The sequence below is a fragment of the Narcine bancroftii genome, chromosome 6 (genome assembly GCF_036971445.1).
Source record: "Narcine bancroftii isolate sNarBan1 chromosome 6, sNarBan1.hap1, whole genome shotgun sequence".
NCBI classification, from domain to species: Eukaryota; Metazoa; Chordata; class Chondrichthyes; order Torpediniformes; family Narcinidae; genus Narcine; species Narcine bancroftii.
The window spans coordinates 241,781,430-241,796,984 of record NC_091474.1 but is presented as its reverse complement, the minus strand read 5'-3'; positions in this window follow the sequence as shown (position 1 = coordinate 241,796,984).

The window sequence follows — 15,555 nt, the reverse complement described above, 5'->3', positions numbered from 1 at the left end:
TGGGCGGGGGGCGGGGAAGAGACTCCAGTGATCCTCTCTGCCGCTCTTATGGTCCTGTGAAAAGAGCTTACTCACATTTATTCTGTCTATAATTTTGTAAACCTCTATCAAATCTCTCCATATTCTTTCTTGTTCCAAGGAATAAAGTCCTAACCTATTTAATCTTTCACTGTAACTCAACTCCTGAAGACCCAGTAATGCCCTAGTAAATCTTCTCTGCACTCTTTCAATCTTAGTGATATCCTACCTGTAGCTCAGCGACCAGAACTGCACACTATATTCCAAATTTGGCTTCACCAATATCTTAAATAACTTCAAGACAACATCCCAACTCTTAAACTCAATATTTTGATTTATAAAGGCCAAGGTTCCAAAAGCTTTCTTTAAAAACCTGTCCACCTGTGACATCACCTTCACCACTGGCCTATAATTTGGTTTACTTTTGGAGCCTTTCTTAGAACAGCCGGACAACATGAGCTACTCTCTGATTCTCTGGAACCTTTCCTGTGTCTAAAGTTATTTTGAATATATCCATCAGGGCCTCTGCAATTTCAACACTTGTCCTCCTTAAGGTCCAAGGGAATAGCATATCCAGCCCAAGGAATTTGTCTACCTTTATTTACTGTAAAGCAGCAATCGCCTCCTCCTCCTTAAACTCCACATCTTTCATGACCCTTCTGTTTGTTTCCCTTCCATCTGTATTCACTATACCAGTTTCCTGAGTAAATACTGATGAAAAAAAACTGTTTAAGATCTTCCCCATTTTGTGAGGCTCCGCACATAGTCGATCACTCTGATCAAGTCTAGGGGACCAATTTTGTCCCTTGTTATCCTTTTAATCTTAATATACTTGTAGAAACCCTTTGGATTTACCTTCACATGATCTGCCAAAGGACCCTCGCGCCTCTTTTTGGCTTCCTGATTTCCTTCTTTAGTATACTCTTACATCTTCTATACTATTTAAGTACCTGATTTGCTCCCTGTTGCTTATATGTGTTATGCACCTCTCTCTTCTCAATCATATCAGCAAAATCCCTTGAAAACTAAGGTCCCCTTTGCCTGTTAATTTTGCCTTTAATCCTGGTTGGAACAAGCAAACTCCACACCTATCAAAATCTCGCCTTTGAATGCCTTCCACTTGCCAGGCACATCTCTCTCTTCTCTTTTCCCTCTGCCTCATTCACAGAGCCAAAATCAATTCTCACCTTTCCTCCTATCATGTCCAATTAACACCTTTTGTCTGTGGGTTTCCCCTCCCATTCTTCCCCCTTTCTCTCCCTCCTTGTGCCTTTTGCTTACACCTTGAGGAAGGGCTCAGGCCCGAAACCTTGGGAATGCATCTTACCTCCTGTGGACGTTGCGAAACCGGCCGAGTTCCTCCAGCCTTTGCTGTGCGCTTTTACTACAATCACAGCAGCTGCAGACTTTCGCGTTTCACGCCAAGCCAGTGCCGTAGCACCAGCCACGTGGGAGAATGTGATGTTGTCACAGAGCAGGAGTCCTTCGATGAGATCTTGGCTGATCCGGCTGTGGACTCAGCTCCTTTCCCCCATAACCTATTCTGCAAAAAGCTTTCTTCCCGCATTTTAAATATATTTAATGAGGACGGCTCCTTGGGCAGCGAATTCCACAGATTCACTGCTCTCTGGGAAAAGACCTTCCTCCTCATCTCCGTCCTAAATCTACTCTCCCCCCATCCCCCCAAAATCGTGATGCTTTGTCCTAGTCTCACCACCCAGTGGAAACCACTTCCCTGCCTCGATCTTGTCCATCCCTTTCAGAATTTGACATTTCCATTCAAGGTTTGTAACACGCGCACACACACACACACACACACACACACACACACACACACACACACACACACACACACACACACACACACACACACACACACACACTACCCAGCACATGGTAACCACAAAAAGATCCAATTTTAAATGGGTTAGCCTAGCCATTGGCGCAACTCTTTCACAGCGCTAGCCAGCGACCCAGGTCCAAATCTGCCCCTGTCTATAAGGAGCTTGAATGTTCTACCCCTCACCTGCGTGGGTTTCCCCTCGGGGGCTCCAGTTTGCTCCCTCTGTTCAAAATGTGCAGGGGTTGTAGGTCAATTGGGTGTAATTGGGCGGCACGGGCTTGTGGGCTCTAAGGGCCCGTTACCGTGCTGTATGTCTAAACATAAAATTAAAAAAATACATTTATATTTTAAAGTATAGATGAACCAAAATTTGCTGTCACTCTAAATTAAAAAAAATATAAGTATATAGAAATATTTTGGAATGATTTACTATATAATCGGAATCAGGATTTATTGTCATGAACAAGTCATGAAATTCGGTGTTTTGCGGCAGCTTCTGTGTTGCGCTGAGGTAACAGCGAGCAAGCAGAAAGTCTGTACAACAGGCTTTATTTCAGTAAAAGGTTGAACATCATTTCATGCCTTGGTGGCTCCCCGTGCGACTGGCTCATGAGGGGCCGGTTCAGGTCTATATTCAGGTCAGCTGATTGACAGCCAGCCAGATGGAGTCAGCCCCTTAGGTAGTCTTCCTGCAGGTACAGAGATCGCCCCCTGCAGTAGGCTGGTAGTCATAGCACCACAGCTTCATAGTACAAATGTTCATATTATAACCATCTTTCAACATTACTATATAAAATAATCGTGCGCAAAAAGTAAGGCCGTGTCTTTGGTTTATTGATCATTCAGGAATCTGATGGCAGCAGGGAAGAAGCTGTCCTTGTGCCGCTGAATGCTCGTCTTTACTTTTTCCCCGATGGTAGCAGAGTGAAGAGGACCTGGCCTGGGTGGTGGGGGGGTCTTTGAGGATAGAGGCTGGTTTTGTAAAGACGTGTAGATGTCCTCGATGGAGTGAAGTCTGGTCCCTGTGATATTGCAGGCTGAGTTAACGACCCTCTGGAGATTATTCTTGTCCTGAGAGTTGGCATCTCCATAACAGGCAGCCATCCAGAATACTCTCCACGGTACACCTGGAGAAGTTTATGATAACATACCAAATCTCCTCAGACACCTCACAAAGTATAGCCGCTGGCGAGCCTTCTATTTCATTTGAATTCCAGTGAGTATAGTCCCTGCGACACTCCGATCAGAGGCTGGAGAACCTGGAGAACCTCCTCTGCCAACAATGGTGGGACCCTGGAACGCATTGCTGGGGGTGGGGGTGGAGGTTGGTACAGTAGGGGCATTCAAAAGACTTAGGCAGGCAGATGGATGTGAGAATAAGATAGGGTGATGGGTGTGAGAGAGGGAAGGGTTAGATGGTGGAGGAGTAGGTTTACATGGGCTGGCACAACATTGTTGGCTGAAGGGGCTGTACTGAGCTGGACTATATGATGTTCTGTGTTTAAGGGGTGCTCAGGCAGATGCTTGGAGAAGCAGTGCAGCCAAATGGCATCAAAGCTGGCTAGCAGAGTGGTGATGAGCTGAACGGCCCGTTTCTGCTGCGTCCGACCCCAGAGACTCGGGCCCGGCGCCCTGACCTCCGGTCACGTCCCTCCAAATGCTGCTCAACCCACTGAGCTCCTCCAGTGCGCCTGGGCCCTGCAATACAGGGCAGCCGCAGAGCTTCGAGACACAATTCTGGCAGCGCAGTCCAGCTGGCAAAGAGATGAATGGGATGGTGATGAATAATTAGTGAGACCACCATGAATAATGAATGGTGCTCAGCAGGCAACACCATATTAGAGGCAGGCTATCCTCTCTCTCTCTCTTTCTCCCCTCCTCTCTATCCCCCTCACTCTCTCTCTCTCTCTCCCCCTCTCCCTCCCTCTTTCCCTCTCTCTCACACACTCTCTCTCTGACTACCCTCTCTCCCACTCTCCCTCTCATGCCCTCTCTCTCCCTCCCTCTTTCCCTCCCTCTCTCTCTCCCTCCTCTCTCTCCCTCTCCCCTCTCTCCCCCCTCCCTCTCCCTCCTTCCCTCTCTCTCCCCCCCTGCAAGCATTGCAGGAACTGCAGCCTCCCTGAGCTACATGTCAGGCTGCACGTTGGCTTCTGTAGACTCTGTTCGTCATTTAGTCCCCTGGGCTCTCTGCCACCTCCTGTCAGCTGCTCCTTGGATCTCTACATATCCAGGTCAAGGTCACTCAGACAGGAGGCTGGCATTATGACTTTGACGTCTGCAGGCAGTGCTGCCTGAGTGGCGTTAACCAGGGGCCTCTTCCCCACGCCTGAACCTGTGAATGCCTGCTGCCCTCGTTAAAGGCATTGATTAAACCATCCTCCCCTCTGTCTGTGCCTCGTTTTTCCATTTCTGCACAGCGAGCAGATATTGTAAATGTCCTTGGCTTCACTCAGAAGCCGAGGGACGGAGAGGGGGTGGGGGTGGGGCAGGGTGCTTGCAGAAGGAGTAGACACCCACGTCACAAACTGAGCACCTCAGGCATCGGAAAGGAACGCATGGCCGTCTAAGTTTGTTCCACGTTCAAGGCAATAAAATAGGTTAACAAACAGGTAGCCTGATTTATCGTTGCTTCTTTATATGCGCTATTAAGGCAAGTCAACTACATCTTCCTGTTGCCCACGAGGGGCAGCCAACCCACGGAAGGAACTGTCACACCCCAGACAAGCTCTGTTCTCCCTCCTCCTGCTGGGGAGAAGGCGCAAGAGCGTGAGAGCGCGCACTAACAGGCTTCAACCCCGCAGCTGTCAGGCTACTGAATGAGCCTCACATCAGTGCTCTCATGTTGTCCCTGCTCGGTGATCACCGATCTCCCTTTCACTATCGTAGAAGCACAGAAACACCAGGCGAATGCAATGAGTCAGGCAGCGCCCGCAGGAGGTAATAATACCTTATATAGCCACCGTTTTGGGCCTGAGCCCTTTGTTCACTGTAACCGTGGCTTCGCTCTGGCTCTTCTACTATTCTATCAGTACAGATGCAATCACCTTGTTAGACTGGCTGCAGAAGAAGCCTTCCCACTACCCCAGGTAAAATGGGACAAATCCGTCAGGCTGTGCAAAATCTCCTGAAATTTGTAGCGTCACAGAGAAAACGTTTGGTTAAAAACATTCCACTCATGAGAGGCACATTCCAGAGGCAGGGGAGAAGCTGTCCTTCCACCTGCGGCGTGGGTTAGAATCGACACGGGAAGCCAAATGGCCCGCCTCTCCATCCTCCAAATGCCTTGTCGTCCATTTTAAGCAGGGGAGGAGGCCATTCAGTCCCTCCAAGGTCTCCTGCCAGCCCCGCTGCATTTGCCCATCTTCTTCCGGAGCTCCCCACCCTCGCCCCCCACTGGAGCCGGCCCCTCCCCCCCCCACACACCACCATGTCCAACCCCCACCCCCTCCTGGTCCTGTGCCGCCCGCTTGCTTCAACTCCCTCCTCCTTCCGACCCTCCCTCGGAATCCAACGGATCCAGATGGGGAGGAGAGGAGGTGTGCAGGAGGCTGGTGGGTGTTGTGTGGGGAGGGTAGTCGGGGGGGAGAGAGTGGAGGTGGTGGGGTCCGGCAGCCCCACCTCCGAGAAGCCGGCTTTCTCCCCACTCCCCCTCCCCCGACACGGCTGGAATATTGAATTGTTGTGTGTGTCAACGGGATTAGAAACAGAACGTCTCCATTGTGCAGTGTGCGAGACAGGGAGTGGTGGGGCTGAAGCCTCTCTAATCACTGCACCAAGGCTGCTTTCTGGATCAGAATCTGTGGCCATGGCAACACGCATATTTCTTATTTGGAGAAATACAAGCCCTCTTTACAACCGCATAGGCACTCTCTGTCGTTGACAAAAATGGTAGTTCATCAGCACAAGCCTGGGCCCAGCGTTTAAGATGCCATTTTAGTGACAGCATCCACTTGACTGCGGGCAAAAATACCCTTTGTTGAATATTCCTTTTGTCAGCTGTTGAATCTTATGACTCCTTTGGCGAGCAGCCAAGGCTGGCGACGTGGGGAGGTAGCATGAAGTGAGGTGGCTTTGTACAACGTCGGATGAGAGGCAGTGTTCCAGGATCCACAGCAGAGGGCAGCATCAGTCCATAATCGGCAGTGACGCCCGGCGGGTGGGGGTACCTTGGCACTGCTGGTCGTGGAGAAAGGGAAGTCAGCGATTGGCCGCCAGGCGCACAAAATCTGCTTCCTCTTCCTTGCCTCTGTGGGCACGGACCTGCGCCCCCTTTGAGAGGAAGAAAGAGACACCGAAGAGAACCACTTGTGCCCGCACCGCCACCCTCATCACCGTTGGGCCCCAAGTGAAGAGACATTTCAATCGTGAATCTGAAGGGGTCGTCTACTGCATCCGGGGCCCCTGCTGCGGCCTCCTCCACATCGGGGAGGCCGGGTGCAGACCAGCGCCTGCCCAGTAGCCAACCATTTTAATTCTCCATCCCATTTCCACACTGATATGTCTGTCCACGCCCTCCTGCGCTGCCAAACTGAGACCACCCCCAAATTGGAGGAACACCACCTAATGCTTTGTCTGGGCACCCTCCAACTGGACGGCAGTAATAGCAACTTCTCTGGTTTCTGTTGGTAATCTCCCCCCCGTCTCTCTCTCCTTCCCATTTAGAGAACTACCCCACTCCCCCACCACCTCTTCTGCTCTTCTCCCTGATCCTTCCTCCCTCTTCTCCTTTCCTCCTCTCACTGTGTTATATGGGTGCCTGCCTGCTGTTTGCTGGTACCTTGGCTAAGGGCTCAGGCCCGAACCGTGGGGCATGTTATTTTTGCTGCATATGGAGCGCTGCGTGACCTGCTGACTTACTCCAAGTCCTTTTGTGTATTAGCTGGAGGCGGTCCCCTGAGCATTGGTGGTTCCTGCCATCTCCTCCGTTGCCACTGGACCCCTGGTCCCCCGCCACAGCTGAATGGATTCTTGTCTGGTCCGGCGGTGTACCTGAGCTCCTCAGGAAGCTGTTAAGTGCCTGTGGTCCTCTGTGGAAGCTCTGCTCACCTAGTTTGGTCACCAGGAGGGGAGAGACGTGTGTGTGTTTTAATTCAGCAAGAGATCGTGCCCTGCCCTGTTTAATGGGGCCTTTCTCCAAGTGAAAATAGTTAGTCCCTTTCTGGATGAAATTTAAATGTAGATTTTAAAAAATGAAATGTTAAATTTTTAAATCATAATGAAATCTTCTTTGGCTTGGCTTCGCGGACGAAGATTTATGGAGGGGGTAAAAAGTCCACGTCAGCTGCAGGCTCGTTTGTGGCTGACAAGTCCGATGCGGGACAGGCAGACACGATTGCAGCGGTTGCAAGGGAAAATTGGTTGGTTGGGGTTGGGTGTTGGGTTTTTCCTCCTTTGCCTTTTGTCAGTGAGGTGGGCTCTGCGGTCTTCTTCAAAGGAGGTTGCTGCCCGCCAAACTGTGAGGCGCCAAGATGCACGGTTTGAGGCGTTATCAGCCCACTGGCGGTGGTCAATGTGGCAGGCACCAAGAGATTTCTTTAGGCAGTCCTTGTACCTTTTCTTTGGTGCACCTCTGTCACGGTGGCCAGTGGAGAGCTCGCCATATAACACGATCTTGGGAAGGCGATGGTCCTCCATTCTGGAGACGTGACCCATCCAGCGCAGCTGGATCTTCAGCAGCGTGGACTCGATGCTGTCGACCTCTGCCATCTCGAGTACTTCGACGCTTGGGGTGTAAGCGCTCCAATGGATGTTGAGGATGGAGCGGAGACAACGCTGGTGGAAGCGTTCTAGGAGCCGTAGGTGGTGCCGGTAGAGGACCCATGATTCGGAGCCGAACAGGAGTGTGGGTATGACAACGGCTCTGTATACGCTTATCTTTGTGAGGTTTTTCAGTTGGTTGATTTTCCAGACTCTTTTGTGTAGTCTTCCAAAGGCGCTATTTGCCTTGGCGAGTCTGTTGTCTATCTCATTGTCGATCCTTGCATCTGATGAAATGGTGCAGCCGAGATAGGTAAACTGGTTGACCGTTTTGAGTTTTGTGTGCCCGATGGAGATGTGGGGGGGCTGGTAGTCATGGTGGGGAGCTGGCTGATGGAGGACCTCAGTTTTCTTCAGGCTGACTTCCAGGCCAAACATGGCCTGGAAACAAATAACCCTATAACAATTACAGCTCAGTAACCGGCCCTTTCGGCCCACGGGTCCGTGATATAACCCTATAATAATTACAGCTCAGTAACCGGCCCTTTCGGCCCACGGGTCCATGATATAACCCTATAACAATTACAGCTCAGTAACCGGCCCTTTCGGCCCATGGGTCTGTGCCGCCCAATTTACACCCCATTAACCTACACCCCCGGTACGTTTCGAACGGTGGGAGGAAACCAGAAACCCTGGGGGAAACCCACGCAGACTTGGGTGGAATGTACAAACTCCTTACAGACAGCGCGGGATTTGAACCCCGCTCCCGCTCGCTGGCGACGTAAAGGCATTGCGCTAACCCCTACGCCAACCATGCCGTCCAATGTGGAGAGTGGAGAATCGGGAAATGGCAGAGATTCTGTGCAATAATTTTGGGTCGGAATTTTGTGGAAGAAAAGGGTAGAAAGCACTTCAGGCCGAACCCAGCCTGCTGGAGGAACTTGGCGGGGCGAGCAGAATGAATGGGAGGAAATTCCCCCCGCTGGCCCCCTGTTCACCCCCTCCCACCCTGTCCTCATTGCACCGTCCATCTCCCCTCTGCCATCTCAGTCTGGATGAAGGGTGGCGGCCCGTTCTTTCTTCTTCTCAACCCGCTGAGTTCCTCCAGTGAATCGTTTGCTGCACCAAGATTATCTGCTGCTCACAAGAGGAGGCCATCTGGCCCGTCGATCCTGGTCCGCCATTCAATGAGACCGTGGCTGATCTGATGATAGGCTCATCTCCACCTTCCTGCCTTCTCCCCATATCCTTTCATTCCTCTACTGTGTAAAAATCTATCCAACCTTGTCAAATATATTTACTGAGGTCCCCTCCACTGCTTCAATGGGCAGCAAATTCCACAGATTCACCTCTCTCTGGGAAAAGCAGTTTCTCCTCATCTCTGTCCTAAATCTACTCCCCTGAATCTTGAGGCTCCGTCCCCTAATTCTGGTCTCTCCCACCCATGGAAACACATCCCTACCTCTATCTTATCCATGTCTTTCATAATTTTATACGTTTCTATAAGCTCCCATTCTTCTAAATTCCAGCGAGTCCAGTCCCAGGTGACTTGATCTCCCCTCAAACGCTAACCCCCTCATTTCTGGAATCAACCTGGTGAACCTCCTCTGCTCTGCCTCCAAACCCAGTGACGCATGTTCGTGACAATGAACCCAATTCTGATTCTGCTCCAAGACTCTTCCCCCACTGGAAACGTCCTCTCCACATCCACTTGATCCAGCCATTTCTGTTTTGCTTGGGCCATTTGCACTCTCCTGGGAGCAAAAGGCATTGGCACTGTAGTGATATGATTATATGTACTGGCTGGCCCGCCCTCCGTGTGTCCTCCTGCCTTGGCTCCTCCATTAGTCCTGCCCTTGTGACCCCAGGCCATAAAGGTTGAGTCCTCTCTCCTTTCTGCTCATTCCTAGCCTTGGACTCGGGTCAGCAGTCTCTCGTACAATAAAGCCTATCATTCCCCTCAGTTTTTGTCTGTGTCATTATTGGGGCTATTGATAGCACCCAACAATTTATTGTACTAGATTTTGGAGGTCTCCGGTAATGGAGCAATTGCTGCGCCCAAAATGGCTAGAAGTTGACCCCCAAGTCCCAGGTGCTTCGGTACACTTCGAGCAGTGGATGAACTGCTTCAATAACTTCCTCGACGCTGCTGCTGAGGTGGTCGACTCCGACGAGAAGAAGTTAAAAATCCTTCAGGAACGAGTTGGCCAGCGTGCCTCCTGACCATCCAAGTCAGTGCGACCTACAACGAGGCGATGGCTGAGCTACGGGCGCTGTACAAGCCTAAAGTGAATGTGGTCAACTCCCGTTACCTGCTGGCATCCAGAAAACAACAGTCCACTGAAGAGTTCGTCCGATCCCTGGTCACACTGGGAAAAGACTTTTTGGGGGAGCCACAGCCACTATATCACTAACCCAGTGCGTGGAAGAACTGATTGGAGACGCCTACATGTCAGGCCTGAGGTCGGATTACATCCAGCAATGACTCCTCGAGGAGGACCCACTCCCACTCAAAAAGGCTATTGACTTGATCAGGACTTTAGACTCGGCCCAGTGCCACATGGTGTCGATCGCGGGCAGAAGCGGGCCATCTCCGTATGTTCCACCACGAGGGCCTTCAGCCTGGGACTCAGCATCGGGCGTTACCGACCCGACTGCAGTTGCAATTACGCCGACTGCATCATCGAGATGCAACTTCTGCGGGCAGTCCAAGCATTTGAGATGCCTCTGCCCCATGAGGGAGCTACATGTTTGGGCTGCAGGAAGAGGGGCCATTACCAGAAGGTCTGCAGGTCCCGACCGGAGTCTGGGAGCAGCGCGGCATGCGTTCCAGAGGAGCTTCCGGCGCTGACCGCGTGTGCAGTAAGGGGAGCGCCATCTTGTCGGCCTCCACTCCCAATCTCAGCACCTCGGCCTACCGCCCTGATGATGTCACTTCCAACCACCACGACTCCACTTCCACCTTCTTCCTCATCGACCACTGCGCAGTCAACATGGAGGTCGCTATCTTGAGAAGGCCTCCCCACCGACGACGACAATGAAGGGATGCCTATCCTGGCATCAGTGACTCTGAACCAAGCCAGCCCTCACCCGATCTCGAACTTCATGATGCGGATCGAGGTGAATGGGCATAAAACGAACTGTCTATTCGATAGTGGCAGAATGGAAAGTTTTGTGCACCCTGACGTGGTCCAGAGACCCATGACTGGGATGGTTTCAATGGCTGCAAGAGACCAACAGACCAGTATCCGGGGGTATTGAGTAGCATCGCTGACGGTGGGGGCGAGTGTTATAACGATTTTGTACTGTTAATTATGCCTCGACCATTGACCTCAAGTTGGCTTACCATCAATTCCCCCTCAGTCCGGCCGATTGAATCTATATGGATTTTGAGGCAGACGGGAAACTTTTCCACTTCCTGCGGGTGCTCTTCAGGGTTACTACTTTTCAGAGAGTAATGGACCAGATGGTGGAGGAGCATGAGGTGACGGCAACGTTCCCCTACCTTGACAATGTCACCAACTTCAGCCATGACCAGCAGGACCACGACGCAAATCTTGCAAAGTTCTTGTGTACGGCCAAGTCCTTCAACTTGATGTACAACAAGGACAAATGCATGTTCATCCTTCTTGGATGCGTCATCGCACATGGTGTCATTGCCCCTGACCCTGACCGCATGCGACCACTTCTGGAGCTCCCTGTCCCAAACTCCCTGAAGGCGCTTAAGAGGTGCCTGTGGTTGTTTTCATGTTATGCACAATAGGTGCCCAACTACAATGATAAGGCCCACCCCCTAATTCGTACGACCACCTTCCCATTATTGGCGGAGGCCCAGGCTGCTTTTGACCAAATTTGAGGAGACATCGGTAAGGCCACGATGCATGCCGTGGATGAAACCATCCCCTTTCAGGTGGGGATTCCTCCGATGTTGCACTGGCCGCCAAATTAAACCAGGCAGGAAGGCCGGTAGCATTTTTTCCCGCAGCTCACACATTCCTGAACTCCAGCACTCCTCCGTCGAGAAGGAGGTTCAAGCTATCGTTGAAACAGTGCGCCACTGACAGCATTATGTGGCCGGTAAAAGATTTACCCTGCTGACAGACCAGAGGGCAGTGGCCTTCATGTTCAGTGCCAAACAACGGGGTAAAATCAAGAACGACAAGATTCTGAGATGGAGGATTGAACTATCTACCTACAATTATGATATCTTGTACTGGCTGGGTAAGCTCAACAACCCCCCCCGGATGCCCTATCCCGAGGGACGTGCGCCAGCACGCATCTCGACCATCTTCAGATCTTGCACTACAATCTGTGTGATCCTGGAGTCAGGAGGTTGTACTATTTTTTCAAGACACGAAACTTACCGTACTCCATAGAGGATGTCCGGTCCACGACCAGACGCTGTCAAATCTACGCCAAGTGTAAGCCGTAGTTCTACCGGTCAGAAAAGGCATACCTCATCAAGGCCACTCGCCCTTTTGAATGACTCAGCGTCGATTTCAAGGGCCCCATCCCGACCACAAATAGGAATGTCTACTTCCTGACGATGGTGGACAAATTCTCCAGGTTCCCCTTTGCAATTCCCTGTCTGGATATGACCTCGGCTATGGTCATCAAGGCCCTGAGCATTATCTTCACTCTGTTCGGGTACCCCGACTATATTCATAGTGACCGGGGGACCTCGTTCATGAGTGAGGAGCTGCAACAGTACTTCCTGACCAGAGGCATAGCCACCAGCAGGACCACCAGCTATAACCCCAGAGGTAATGGCCAAGTGGAAAGGGAGAACAGCACCATCTGGAAGGCAATGCTCCTAGCCCTTAGGTCCAAATATTTGCCAGTGTCCTGCTGGCAGGAAGTCCTGCCCTAAGCTCTCTATACCATCCGGTTGTTACTGTGCACCGCTACTAACACCACCCCGCATGAACGCCTCTTTGCTTTCCTTAGGAGATTGGCGAATGGTTCCTCCATCCCTCCCTGGCTGACAACCCCAGGGCCAGTTCTGCTTTGGAAGCACGTCAGGGGCCATAGGACGGACCCACTGGTCGAAGTGGTGCACCTCACACATGCAAACCCTCAATACGCATTTGTGAGGTACCCGGATGGCCACGAAGACACTGTGCCAATACGAAACCTGGCAAGGGCCGGAGACCCTGAGACTGCCTTGTCGGTTACTGACCACACCGCGGACCCGATCGTTCTGCATCAGAGCATGACCCTGGAGCCAGACATCCAGGCATCTACCCCCATGCAGCAGCGGAGGACCCCCCAGCACTCCGGGAGTCCACCGCCAGCACCCCATCCCAGACAGTCCCTGCAGCGGACAATCCCCCGTCGGTCCCCTCTCTGCAGGAGCGCCGTACGGACACGCCGGTTCCACGGCTGTCCGGCAGACAGAAGAGGCTGACCATGCGGCTCAACCTCTAATCTGCTTCCCCTGCCCCTTTGTAATAAGTGTTAATACCGCTGCTGTTGTTCTTACTGTATGGTTATAGCCATTGCTGTTAGCTCCCCAGTTTTGCTGTCTGTTTTCTGGTGGGTTCCATTTTTTAAAAAGAGGGGGTGAATGTAATGATATGATTATATGTACTGGCTGGTCCACCCTCTGTGTGTCCTCCTGCCTTGGCTCCTCCCTTAGTCCTGCCCATGTGACCCCAGGCCATAAAGGTTGAGTCCCCTCTCCTTCCCGCTCATTCCTAGCCTTGGACCCGGGCCAGCAGTCTCTAGTACAATAAAGCCTATCGTACCCCTCAGTCTCTGTCTATGTCATTATTGGGGCTACGGATAGCGCCCAAAAGGCACAAAGCTAAATCTTTTGATTCCCATCACTACCTCCAGGCACACAGTTAGCGGCTCTCCTTTATGTTGCCTTGAAATATACCGATTGCCTACAACGGCCCGAATATGGCCTCACGTGGCACAGATCCTGGTTCTGCGGCAGTGGACAAAGTGCTGGAGGAGCTCGATGGCTCAGGCAGCATCTGTGGAAGGCAGTACCCAGCCGATGATCCCATCCCGAAGCAGAGTCTGGTCCAAAACATTGACTGCCTATTACCTCCAACGGATTATGCCACTCTTGGCAACGAATTCCAGGCACCCACCAGCCTCTGAGTGAAAAACGTATCCCTGACGTCTCCATTAAACTCACTTTAAACTGGTGTCCGCTAGGATTTGCTGTTGTCCCCGAGAAAGGTGCTACCTGTCCCCCCCCATCTGATCCCCTCATAATCTTATATACATCTAGCCACCCCTCATCCTTCATCGTTCCAAAGAGAAAAGCCTCGATTCTCCAATCCAGCAAACATCCTGGTAAACCTCCTCTACACCCTCGTCAAAGAGTGTGGGATCTGGAAGGAGTTGATGGAAATGCGGGGAGAATAAAATGGATTCGGTCATAGCAACCTGGAGCACAGAAACAGGCCATTCAGCCTACTGCATTAATGCTGTGCATCAGGGGCCATCTATGGTAATCCCATATACCTGCACTTGGACTGCCACAGTTAGAGACGGGCGGTATGGTTAGCGTGGCAATTAGTGTGCCAGTGACCCGGGTTCAGTCTCTACATCAGAGAGACTGAACGCGGACTGGGAGATCGCATTGTTGAGCATCTCGGTTCTGTCTGCCACGATAGCGTCTTCCCATGGCCACCCATTTCAATTCTCCGTCCCATTCCCTTATTGACATGTCTATCTGTGGTCTCGTGTGCTGCCGGACTGAGACCACCCATAAATTGGAGGAACAACACCTCATTTTCCGACTGGGCTCCCTCCAATGCGTGGCATTGTTAAAATCCTCCCCCCACCAAAACCCACTTCTTTCCCCTCCCCCCATTGTCTCTTCATTCCCTGTCTCCTTTCGCTCAGACATGATAAACTCTACCTAGTCCCTTATTGTATTCAATTAACACCTTTTGTTGGTCTGGATTCCTCCCCCATTGTTTGAATTCTGAGACTTTCTGATATTTCCTGCTTCTGCCTTTTCCGGTTTTCCTTTGAAGAAGGGCTCAGGCCCGGAACATCGACAAAATATTTTCATTTCCTATAGACGCTGAAGAGACCGGCTGAGTTCCTCCAGCAATTCAGTACGTTTACTGCAATCGCAGCATCTGCAGCCGATCGCGTTTCACTTGAATCCACCACTATCTTTTCTTCCCATGGGTTTCCTTGAGGTGGCTCCAGTTTCACGGTCTAGTTATCGTCAACTAACTCTATGCATATGACCCGAAGGAAGAATGTTTCTCTGAGCAACAGTGCACACGCTCGCGCACACACACACACGCACGCATGCATGCACGCACGCACACACGCACGCACGCACGCACGCACGCACGCACACACACACACACACACACACACACACACACACACACACACACACACGCGCGCGCTCGCACACACCCCTTCCATCCCCCACAGAACTGGCAGAAAGGTGTGTCTGTCTTTTAGGTGGTCGACCTCTACGACAGAATGTTGACTATTGCAGTGGGGAAGACTTGTCTACATGAATTGGTTTAAGCCAATGACTGTGGCTTCCCTCCAATGTCCAAAATACAGGTTGACCTAGTTTGTCTGACTATCCTCTAAGGTCCTTCATAGGGTGTCTGCAAAGATTGACCAAGTTTTCCCCTTTGGAAGAAGATATATCCACAGATTTTGAGGTCTTCAGGCACAAAAGAAGAGTGTTCTTCATGCGAAGATGGTGGTATTGGGGTTAATTTTTCTATGGTTTCCCTTAGCCTGCTCAACACTTCCTTTGGACCACTGATGGAGTTGGAATGATAGGGGACGAACTCACCTGGAAACACCAACGGTGTGCTGTACACGAGCTCCGCAGATGAAGCTTGGAGGTCCTCCTTTGGACTTGTTATAATGCCCAGTAATACCCAGGGCAGCTCATCAGCTCAGTTCGGGCCATCTAACCGAGCCATCAAGGCTGACTTGAGATGTTGATGAAACCTTTCCACCATTCCATTAGCCTGGGGATGATAGGCATTCGT